Here is a 10120-nt window from a genome sequence, read left to right as displayed (position 1 = left end):
ATCACTCCCTGTGTTGCTGGGTCACTCCTTGTACCCCTTGGCTCACATCCAGTGAAGCCATCCCCAGATTCTGGGTGCACCTGTCCCCATCAGAAAGAGCCCAACCTCAACTGGTCCGGTGGCGTTTCTCGCCCACTGACCTGGAGTGAGCCAGGCCCCCAGACCATCCAGATGTGGGGTGCTCCGGGGCCTCGCTCTGAGCAGGCTCTGCTTCCTCTGATCCTGGGAGCAATGGCTAGTGGACCTAAGAGGCACAGAGTGCGTCACCTACAGCCCCAGGCCAGGTGAGAGGAGACCGCAGACCCAGAGCCCCAGCGGTCCCCCAGCTGCTGGCAACAAGCATCAGCAGTCCTGAGTGTGGCCACATGTGGGGGTGGGGGGGTGGAGGGTGGGGGCGGGGTGGGGAGGAGGAGGAAGGCCAGTCCCCAAGCCCTACAACCAGGGGCAGAAATCCCAAAGGGACTGGAGAAGGGCCAAGAGCCCCACGCTTTGCCCTCTGGTGCCCTTGCTTCCGCCTCTTTACTGGACAGTCCTTTCCTGTCACACATTCCAGTGATGAGTCACAAGCATCAGGCTCCACAGCGCAGTTTTCCGTGGAGGAGTAGGCAGTCGGGCACATCCAAACAACATACCGAGTTCCTGGGGTCAGAGGGCAAACACAGCTCTTCATGGGCAGTCTAAAGCAAGCTTCCCTTCCTGACCCAGCTCCTTTTCCCAAGCCGGGGTCATCCACCCGTTCATACAGATTCCTGTCCCTCCTCCACTTCCACCAGTGCCTCAGTTTTCACTGGCCCAACCATCCCTGCCTTCCCCATCTCTTCCCTCGGGGCAGTCAGCACCTCCGTACAGGTGACCTCCCCACGGGTTCTGGAACTTGGTGTCACCACATGGGCTCAGCTCCCCATTCCCAGGCTTTTGACTTCTGCTTTCCCTAAGGATCCACTGTTGTTACCTCCTCATTAACCGGGACCCGCCAGGGCGGAACCTGTCCAGTCTCCACCAGTCCACCTGCCGTATAATCAGGAGCCCGACCCCAACTCTCAACCTCTGCCTGAGCCCGGGAGCCACACTTCCGTCCCATGATGGTCCCTGATGGGCAGGAGCAGAGTCACCCTCCCCAGTGCCCCCGACTTGACTAGCCAGTCCATCCCTGCTGTTGCAGTAGCCTGCTTTCCAGCCGGCAGAACAGCAGCCAACTGGGCATCCAGGCCTGCCTTTGACTCTGATGAAATTGATATGGCTACCAGGCCCCTCCTGACGCTCCTCCTGACAGCCCCCCGCACCCGGCTGCTTTGCTACCTCTCACCCTTTGGGAAACCTGGCCTCGCAGCACAAGCGGCAGTCTGAACCTCTGCGGAAACCCAGGCACCCAGTGGGAGCAGAGCTCGGTCAGTTTCGGCACATGGGACGCTGCCACGTCCCACCTTTGGCATCTCGCCAGCCGGCTTCATCTGCTGAAGTGGGGCCATCATCGGGATGCCCGGCACTCAGCAAGGCTCAGCTTTGCTAACATGACTCCGGACCATTTCCTTTCAAGGCATCTGCGGGTCCTTTGGCTAAAGACTGTTCTAGGGCCAGGGTGTCCCCCCAGGCCCCAGCTCCAGGACTGAAGCACTCTGACTTAGTGCAGGGCCGAGGGGGACGCTCCGGACCTAAGCTCATGCCGGGCGGGGGAGGCTGAGACCTGAACCCGAGTCCTGCCAGCCTGCAGAGCCTCCATTCCACCTGGAGACAGAGAACCTCCCCTGGGAGACACAGTCCTTCCTGCCCAAAGTCACACCAGTCGGAATCCCCAGGCCAAGCACACTGGTCCGGCAGCAGAGAAACCATCGCTGACAACAGACACGACAGGACCACCGGGCCAGGGCACCTCTGTTGCCGTCAGAGGGGCTGGCACCATGGGTGTGGCTGGAGAAAAGACTGTCCCTGAACACATTCTGGGCACCTGGCGTCCGTGCAGACAGGGGACGGGAAGCGCCGTGGGAGCGACAGCACGGGAGCTGTGTTTGGGCGCACTTCCCATTCCGCCAGCATTCGCAGCAGCTGGGGAGGCTCATGGCCAGAGCACGTGGCTGCAGTCAGATGGGACAACGTCACTTTTAGGAAGACACCTGGGGCCTGGCCTTCATTCAGTCCACTGGGGCCTTCCCGGCCGGGATGTCCCCCTTGACTTTGTAGGAGCCCGCACGACTGAGAAAATACCTGAGCTTCGGGGCCTCGTTCGCCTCCCGTCGACCAGATCACAGGTGCCTCTTCAGCGGGTCCAGCAAGGAGCAGCCTCGCCTTGCGGCAGCCTTGTCATCTGTCCGGGGACTCCTTGTGGACACGAGGGTGGGACCACCAACCCGCGGGTCATCTTCTCCTGCAAGAACCAGGATCTCGGCAACTAGGAAGCAAAAGCCTTCTCTGCACATGGCGGCAGCCACGGGCCCTCACTCCCGGGTTTGCTCTCCCGGACACAGGCTCAGGTGCATCTAGTACCATCAAACAAACTTAAGCTGTTTTCCGTTTTCCTAGAGCAAGCCGGAGGCCCAACAGCTCGGGGTGTTTGTGCATGTTTCCGTGCCTGTGGGTCCGATGGCACTGGTCGGAGGTCACACTGGCTTGGTGCACTGTGGAGAGAAGGGTGCACTGTGGAGAGAAGGGAGAGATCCGTAAATACCAAGCGTGCAACAGGTCTGCTTTCCACTCTTGGCCTGGAAGACTCGAGCTCTAGGCCGGTTTTCCTCTAGTCTTAGAACTGGCAGGACACCCACTGCTGCCTGCAGCTGCCCCGGGCCTCCCCACTGTTGGCTTCTGTGGGCCCTGACCTTCCGTTCCCAGACAGAACATACACGGACATACGTTGTTCTTGTTAATTGGGGGCTCTGCTCATGTGTTTGGCTTCTTCAGCTCGATGAGGGAAGCAGAATTGACCTGTACAAGCGGCAGTGTGTTGAGCCCAACGTCACTGTGCAAAGCTTCGGTGGCCCAGGAAGTAGGCTGGGGAGGCAGTGCCGCTAAGGCAGCAGGAGCTGACTCCTGCAGTCTGCTGTGTCGGGGCAGCAGCCCCGGGGGAAGCGAGGTGCGGGGGCGGACACAGGGCATGGCTCTCCCTCGCCTCTTCCTTCTGCGTTTCTCCCCGGCTGCCCGGCTTCCGTGGAGGACACACCAACCTTGCCGTGTAAGCCAACCGCGCTGTACCACTGTAGTCTGTGGAAAGTAGCTCCGTGTCCTCGTTCACTGGGACTACGCCAAGCATCCACACACATTCACACGCCACCCAGGGAGGACTGGCTTGGTGGGGAAAAGGAAAAACTCAAGTCTGTTTTATAATTTTTGAAAAATTTCAGTCAAGGATCAATATATAGATATTGTTCTCGTGCTGCCTTAAAGCATCTGACTGAGCATTTTCCTCTGAAAGGGGAGTCAATTTTGTCAATTGCTTTTCCCGCAACCAAGAGAGGATCCTATGGCTTTCCCCCTTAGTCTCTTAATATGGTAAGATTAAGTACATTAATGCAGTCAACAGCTGGGTAGGTTCTATTTTGAAAGCAAGTCTTCCTCCTGTCGAACCCTCTGATATGTCAAATGCAAGAGTTAGAACGTCACTCAAGCTTGGCTGGCCTTGGAGTCAGGCCGTGTCTCCACTAGACTTTACTGCTGAAAATAGAATCTTTTCTAACTCATTTTGCAGTCCATAAAACCACCTGAAGCTGGGGACAGCAAAAAGGCCGGCCTTTCCCTCAGCTTCTTACCTGTTCTTTCATCGAACATTTATTTGGGGCTGACCCTATGCTTGACACTGTGGCACACCCTCGTGACGCAGAGTTTAAAGGAGTCTCTTGCTGCCCATGAATTTACGATATCGAGAGAGTCTGACGAAATAAACCAAATATTACAGAGGAGGGGAGACTGGTGGGGATTTCGAAGCTGGTAGGAAGGACATAAAACCAAGGGTGGGAGGGATGGAACTTTACATTCGAGAAGAATCAAGTGGGCTGGTAGAGAAGGACTACTTTCAGGTCAGGGAAATACCACGTGAAAAGGCAGGGAAGGAAGAGCAGTCACGACCCACTGTCCACCACGAAGAATATTCTCTCTGACCACAATAGGAGTAAAGTAGCATCAATAATAAGATGAGTAGAGCATCCTCAAATACCCAGACATAAAGCAAAACATGCTCTTTCAGAACCAATGAGTCAAAGGCAAATAAGAAAAAAATGGGACAATAAAGTAAATGATAATTAAAACAAGAAAGTAAAAATGTGTGATATACAGCTAAGGCAAAGTGTGTCAGGAAACTTTGTAGTTTCATGTGTCTAGATGAAAAAATAAGAAAGAATTAAAAATAATGATTCAAGTTTCCATCCTTAGACAAGAGCCATTGGTTTAAATAAGATCCAAAATAAGAAACTGAAATTACACAGCACTGAAAACTAAGCTGAGAGAGGAATTTTTTTTAAAGATTTTATTTATTTATTTATTTGACAGACAGAGATCACAAGTAGGCAGAGAGGCAGGCAGAGAGAGAGGGAAGCAGGCTCCCTGCTGAGCAGAGAGCCCCATTCGGGGCTCGATCCCAGGACCCTGGGATCATCACCTGAGGCAGAGGCTTTAACTCACTGAGTCACCCAGGCACCCAAGAGAGGAATTTTTAAAAGATTGATAAAACTCACAAACCCCTACTGTGACTGAAGGAGAAATAAAAAGAGAATTCAAATTTTATGAACATCAGAGGAGTTATGACAACCCAACTGGAAGACAGGAAAATGGTAACAAGGGACCACAAACCCCTCTCAAGGATGACATTTCTGCCTCCAAATGTTTTGTGTTTTTCCCTGATGAACTCTAGAAAACCTCTAATGACATTATTAACAGTGCTACACAAATTCTTTCAGAAAATAGACAAGGTCGCAACTCTTGCTAACCCACTCTAGGAACCCAGGGTTAGTTACCCTCAGCCCCAAACTCACCAGAAACAAAAGGACAGGAGAATGCCTCTGATGGCCCTAGAAATCTTTGATAACCTTCTCAGAAGTCAAATCCTCCCAAATATACAAGCATGATCTAGCATGATTAAGTGGGCTTTTTCTCAAGAATGTAAGGTTGCTCTGAGCGATTAATAATGCATTAATGTATGGTCACCAGATTAAGAGACCAAGGGGGGAAAGTCATAGGATCCTCTCAATGGTTGTGGGAAAAGCAATTGACAAAATTGACTCGCCTTTCAGAGTAAAGGACTCAGCAAGGTAGGATTGGGAGAGTTTCAGTTGTGTGATAAAGCCCATCTACCAAAAAACTCCAATTAACGGCACAATGAATGTGTTTACCTCTGATCAGAAACTGGGAAAGGATGACCTTTGTCTCCACTTGTCTCCGCTCAATATTTTCCTGGATTTTGGAGCTTATGTCAAAGGTAAGGGAACTACTCATAGACGTACACGTTTAAAAAGAAGCAAAAGTGCCTTTCTCATATAGAACGTGATTGTGCATGTAGAAAACCCAATCTACACGTTTACAAAGAAACTACAGGAAGGAAGAAATGAAGTGAGCCAGTTTCCCGTGTCACGGTCGACATACAAAAGGCAACTGCTTTGTCTGTGTGCTACCAAACACCAGCACGCGTGTAATGTATACATACAATATATGTACAGATCCATATATCCTACTTGTGCACGGGAAAAGGTCACACTGCTCCGTTGTCCATTTCAGTCAGGATCCTGAACGATGGGCCATGGAATTATTTATTATAAGGGATGTGGGTGCCCTTGGGTAAAGATCTTAAGCCAGGCTAGATCCTGCATCCACCTGGTGTGTGTCTCCTGACCTTGGACCTGGGAGATCATTCACAGACAGCTGTGTAGTCGGCTGCCAAGTCTTCCCAAGACAAGAAATGCCTGACAGTGCTATGCTGACCGCTGTTACTCTCTGCAGAGGGAAAAGAATGAGAAATTCAAGGCATGGTTCTTCACTCTCTCATCTTACAAAAACAGGCTATGGGTTGAATCTGACCCAGAGGCCTCAGTGTTGGCCGCTAGTGCAATATATTGCCTAGAGAAATTTAGAAAGACCTCATATATGGAGATGCATACCGTGTTTGTGGCCTAGAGAAGTTAATACTAGTCAATTGTCCATTTGACTAGGACTCTGAAACCTCATCTATGGGTTATTCTGTGAAATGTTGATGTCCTTGGGGCATAAGAGTTTTCAGGAGAGGGGATCCTGTGCCCGCCTGATGGGCCTCCCCCATCCCGGCCCTGGGGGAAGACAGCTCCCAGCCAGCCCTGTGGTTTGCGGCAAGACGCAATCACAAGAGAGCTCTGCCATGGAGATGTGTTGACAGCTGTGGTCCCTGCCCACATCCTCACATAGCCTGAGGCCCCGTTGGTCAAGGGCCACTTAGGAGTTGTGCCCCTAGCTAAGTACCTTAAGGTCTTAAAAAAAAAAAAAAAAAAGGACCACCTGGTGTGTAAGTGATGGGGAGTCACCAGGGTCTGGTGGGTGGGCTGATCTGTAGAATCAGACAGCTTGGGTCAAGCCCTGGCAGGGCCACTACTGCCTCTGTGAGCTGAGGAAAGTTCTAGGCCTCCCATATGGTTTGGCCAAACCTGTAAAGCTAAGAGAAGAGGCTCTGGCCTCCAGGAAAGGGTGATGTGGGGCGCAGCCTCGGGGCGCGTCAGAGCCCCGGGGCGCTGCCTGGGAAGCCAGCCCAGGGGCGCCGCTCCTACTGCAGGCTCGGGCCTTCCAGGGTGGCCGCCAATGGGGAGGCCCCAGAGAGGCTCTCAGACGTCGGTGCCCCAGGCCCTGTGCTCCCCGCGGGCGGCGGCGGCGGGGGCCTGGCATAACCGCTGTCTTCCGTGGCGGTTGGAAGGACGCGGCTGGCGGCCCTCGCGCCCAGCGCCCGATGCTGCTCTGTCCGGGGTCCCTCACCGCCCCGCCCCCAGCACCCGCCAAGCACCCCGGGCACTGCCCCTGCCTCCGCCTCCCTGGAGCCCTGGGTCCCCCAGTCCCCGGGACTGCGTCCCCCACCTTGCCCGGCGTCAGGCTGTATCCGGCACTGCCGCTGAGTCAGCTCCTAGCTCAGACGGTCGCGGCCCGGTACTCCAGGCGACCGGTACTGCCCTCCGGGACCCGAGGGAGAGAACGGAAAACCCAGGGCCCAGACGCCAGGCGGCTGTCCGGAGCCAGACGCCCAGGAGGCCGGCCCGCTTCCCGGGAGCCATCCCCGCTATCCCGGACAGTCCCCACGGAGCGCGCGCTTCACAGGGTGCCACCAACTGCAGCCCAGTGCGCGAGGCTCCAGACGCGCGAGTCCCGCGGACCGGGACCGTTGTCCTCGCCCGTTGCCCTCCGCTGCCTTTCCCTCCAGCCAGCCCTTTGCGCGCGGGTTCTCTGTTCCCCTGGCCGGTGGCCCTTCAGAGCCTTGGGGAAGGGTGCGCGGGCCACTGAGGGCTCTGGCGCTAGGACACCTCGCTGACTTTTCTACTGAGTCCAGGGATTCCTCGCACACAGTCGGCTCCTCCCCAAAGCTTCTGCAGCCAGCACCCCCCCCACACCCCCCCACCCCCCCCCCCCCCGCCTCGGGTGCCCTCCAGTGTTCCCCCCATCGGGCCTGGGTCACCCCTGTCCTGCCCCTCACTTGGCATGCTTGCAGGCTCCTGGGTCTGCACCCCTCGTCCCCTGTCGCCTGGCACAGCTGGGAAAGGTCTCATCTCTGATCCTTTGTCAGGACAGGCTGGTACCACCCCCTGGTCAATCTGAAAGGGCGGTGGGAGCCCACAGTGAGAAGCTAAGGGTGGCGGCCACTCTGGGACTTTGTACCTGAATCCAAGAATCAGCCCAGCTTAAATGTTTGGTGGTCTCAGGAGGACAGGGGAGGGGGATGGCGTTAGGCCTAAGTTCAGAGCGGTGCTTCTAGGCCTCAGGCAGGCAGGAAAAGGGCAGCAGAGTCTGCCTTCATGCTAAAACTGGTTTTAGGGGGAAGACTCAGGGAGCTGAGCCTCGCTTGTCTCTGAGCCCTTCCTGGAAGTTTTGCTCACCACGCTCTCAGACTGTAATTCGTCTTCAGGCTTTAAGTCTTTTCCACTTTATGAATTTGGAGAAGATGAATTGTCGGGCTTTCGAATAACCCATTCGAGGATTCTGCCACCCGTACTAGGGGGAGAGGACCTTGGAGGGCTTGTGGGAAAGGAGGTATTTGTTCAGACGGCTCTCATCATGCCACACGGCCTCGATGTGGTTGGCTTGGTCCACCGTCATGGCTTCGTGGCAGGCCCTGGTGAGCCTGTAAACTTCTGACACTGACCCCCCCCCCCCCAAATAAGACCCCTATGGAATAAAAGTCCCCTCATCTTCAGGAATATGGGCATGTGACTGAGGCCGGCATTCATAGGGGAAGTCAGTCTGATTGAGCCCAAGGTAGGCGAGATGGAGAGTCCCGAACAGGGAGGCGAGGATCTCCACGCCCATGTGGTCGCTGAAGCTCACGTCCACATCCGCGCACACGAGGTAAGCCACCTCCCGCCGGAAGCGCCGCTGGGAGAAATTGCTGATGGTCTCCGTGCGGTGCGTGGAGACGTCCTGCCAACGGGCACAGCTCGGGGTCTCGAGGATGATGATCTGCCTCCCTTTCTGTCGGCTGAGATGAGGAACATACTCTGGCTTGTCAGTGAAGATACAGTAGTTCACCCTGTGTCCCGCCAGGAAGTACGTCTCGGCGACTGCGAGAACTGCTTCAGGAAGATCGTTAGGACCTCTCAGAAAATACAGTCGATCGGACGGTCGTGGTCCGGAGCTGGAACTGCTCATTCACGATGTCCGTGTTGAAAGTCCCCTCCCAGATGATGGGAGCTGTTAGGTCCCGCAACAGTGGGTCTGTGATCAAAGGAGCGAGACTGATACAAAGCGAAGGTCAAGCAAAGCTTTATTTTGCGCCAAGCATCGAGAATCAAACTGACCGGTCAAGGCTGTCTCTTACGAAGAGGCGACCTCTCTCTGCCTTGCCGACTAACTTTTATAGAGCAAAGGCCATGTGGTTGAGCCTGGCCACACACAGGTGGCCAATGAGATTGCAACACACAAAGAAAACTGCATAGTCATGCTAGGTCACACACGGGTGGCCAATTGAATTTCAATTTACCCTAGTAGATATTTGAACTTGTCTATCACCTTGGTCAGAATAGGCGCCCAAAAGGCGGGGCCCACTCCCCTTGGTAGCTAGGGAGACAGTATGGGCGCCCCACTGATTGGATGTCTCCACCTGGCCTGACCTGCCCTTGTATCTGGGCTTTGCTACTGGGACTGGGTTCCCGGACTTGCTTTTAAGTAAGTTCCTCTGGGAGGGACAGGGTCAATCTAAGTTTACTGCATAAACAACAAAATGGCTCCCTCTTGGCTAAGTGGGCCCTTACAGGAGTCAGCCAGGGGGTCATGAAGAGGATATCTTTCCTAGAGGGTGTTAGAACATCTGGTTAGGGATACACCATCCTTGATAATTTTACACTTTCCAGGCCATAGATTTTGCTAATAATCTTGCTCGTCCCAGCTGAGATACTTCCTAGCATCTTGTTTCTGGGATTTAGGTAGCAATAGCAAAAGGCCAAGGCAAGAGCTATTAAAAGAAGAAAGTTCACTTGGTGAGGCAGGTAGCATTTGGGGTTCTCTAAGAATGTCCTCACCAGCTGAGCCATGGCTCTACTTCCTACTCTTGGCAGCCGAGATCTTTTAGATGCTGTTAAGGACCCATACCTGCTCGAGGTTCCACTCACAGCAGCCTCTCCTGGGCCTGGTGAAGAAGAAAGCATTGACTATAAGGTACTCATGACCCCAGCTTCTCCTGGGGTCCTACCTCAATGTAAGGAGCACCTGAGTGCTGTTCAGGGTCACCGAGCTGAGTAAGTCTCCCAGACTATCAGGACATTGATCAATTCAGTTCCGATTTGAGGTTGTATCAGAAAAACAGGTGGCAGGACTCAGTCTGGGCCACCAGAACTTCTGGGCCAGCATGTAGGGGAGAAGTCAGTCTCCTGTAATAGGCTCAGGAGACTGGCTCATGGAGGCCACTGAGCAGGTCAAGGACAGAGATGAGCAGGTCAAGGACAGAGATGAGCAGGTCAAGGACAGGTCAGGCAGGGCCTGA

General features: G+C 54.3%; 1 long non-coding RNA gene and 1 pseudogene across 3 annotated transcripts; both read right to left on the bottom strand.

Moving 5' to 3' along the window:
* Nucleotides 1-297: 297 nt before the first annotated feature.
* Nucleotides 298-7213, bottom strand: LOC125088492 (uncharacterized). 3 transcript variants are annotated; one of them, XR_007123725.1, is made up of 4 exons: nucleotides 7012-7213; nucleotides 6445-6590; nucleotides 2203-2631; nucleotides 298-639 (listed from the first exon to the last, which is right to left on the bottom strand). It is a non-coding gene; the product is annotated as an uncharacterized LOC125088492 (long non-coding RNA). The 3 variants fall into 3 exon arrangements; XR_007123724.1 differs by lacking the exon at nucleotides 298-639 and having other exon boundaries at nucleotides 1857-2631; XR_007123726.1 differs by lacking the exons at nucleotides 298-639; nucleotides 6445-6590 and adding an exon at nucleotides 5791-5910 and having other exon boundaries at nucleotides 1857-2631.
* Nucleotides 7214-8136: 923 nt separating this feature from the next.
* On the bottom strand, nucleotides 8137-9482 carry LOC125088487 (histo-blood group ABO system transferase-like; annotated as a pseudogene).
* Between the last annotated feature and the right edge of the window lie 638 nt (nucleotides 9483-10120).

This window comes from Lutra lutra, chromosome 17 (assembly GCF_902655055.1).
Source record: "Lutra lutra chromosome 17, mLutLut1.2, whole genome shotgun sequence".
Lineage (NCBI taxonomy): Eukaryota > Metazoa > Chordata > Mammalia > Carnivora > Mustelidae > Lutra > Lutra lutra.
Note: the sequence above shows the minus strand (reverse complement) of the source record. Positions and strands in the feature narration are given on the sequence as shown.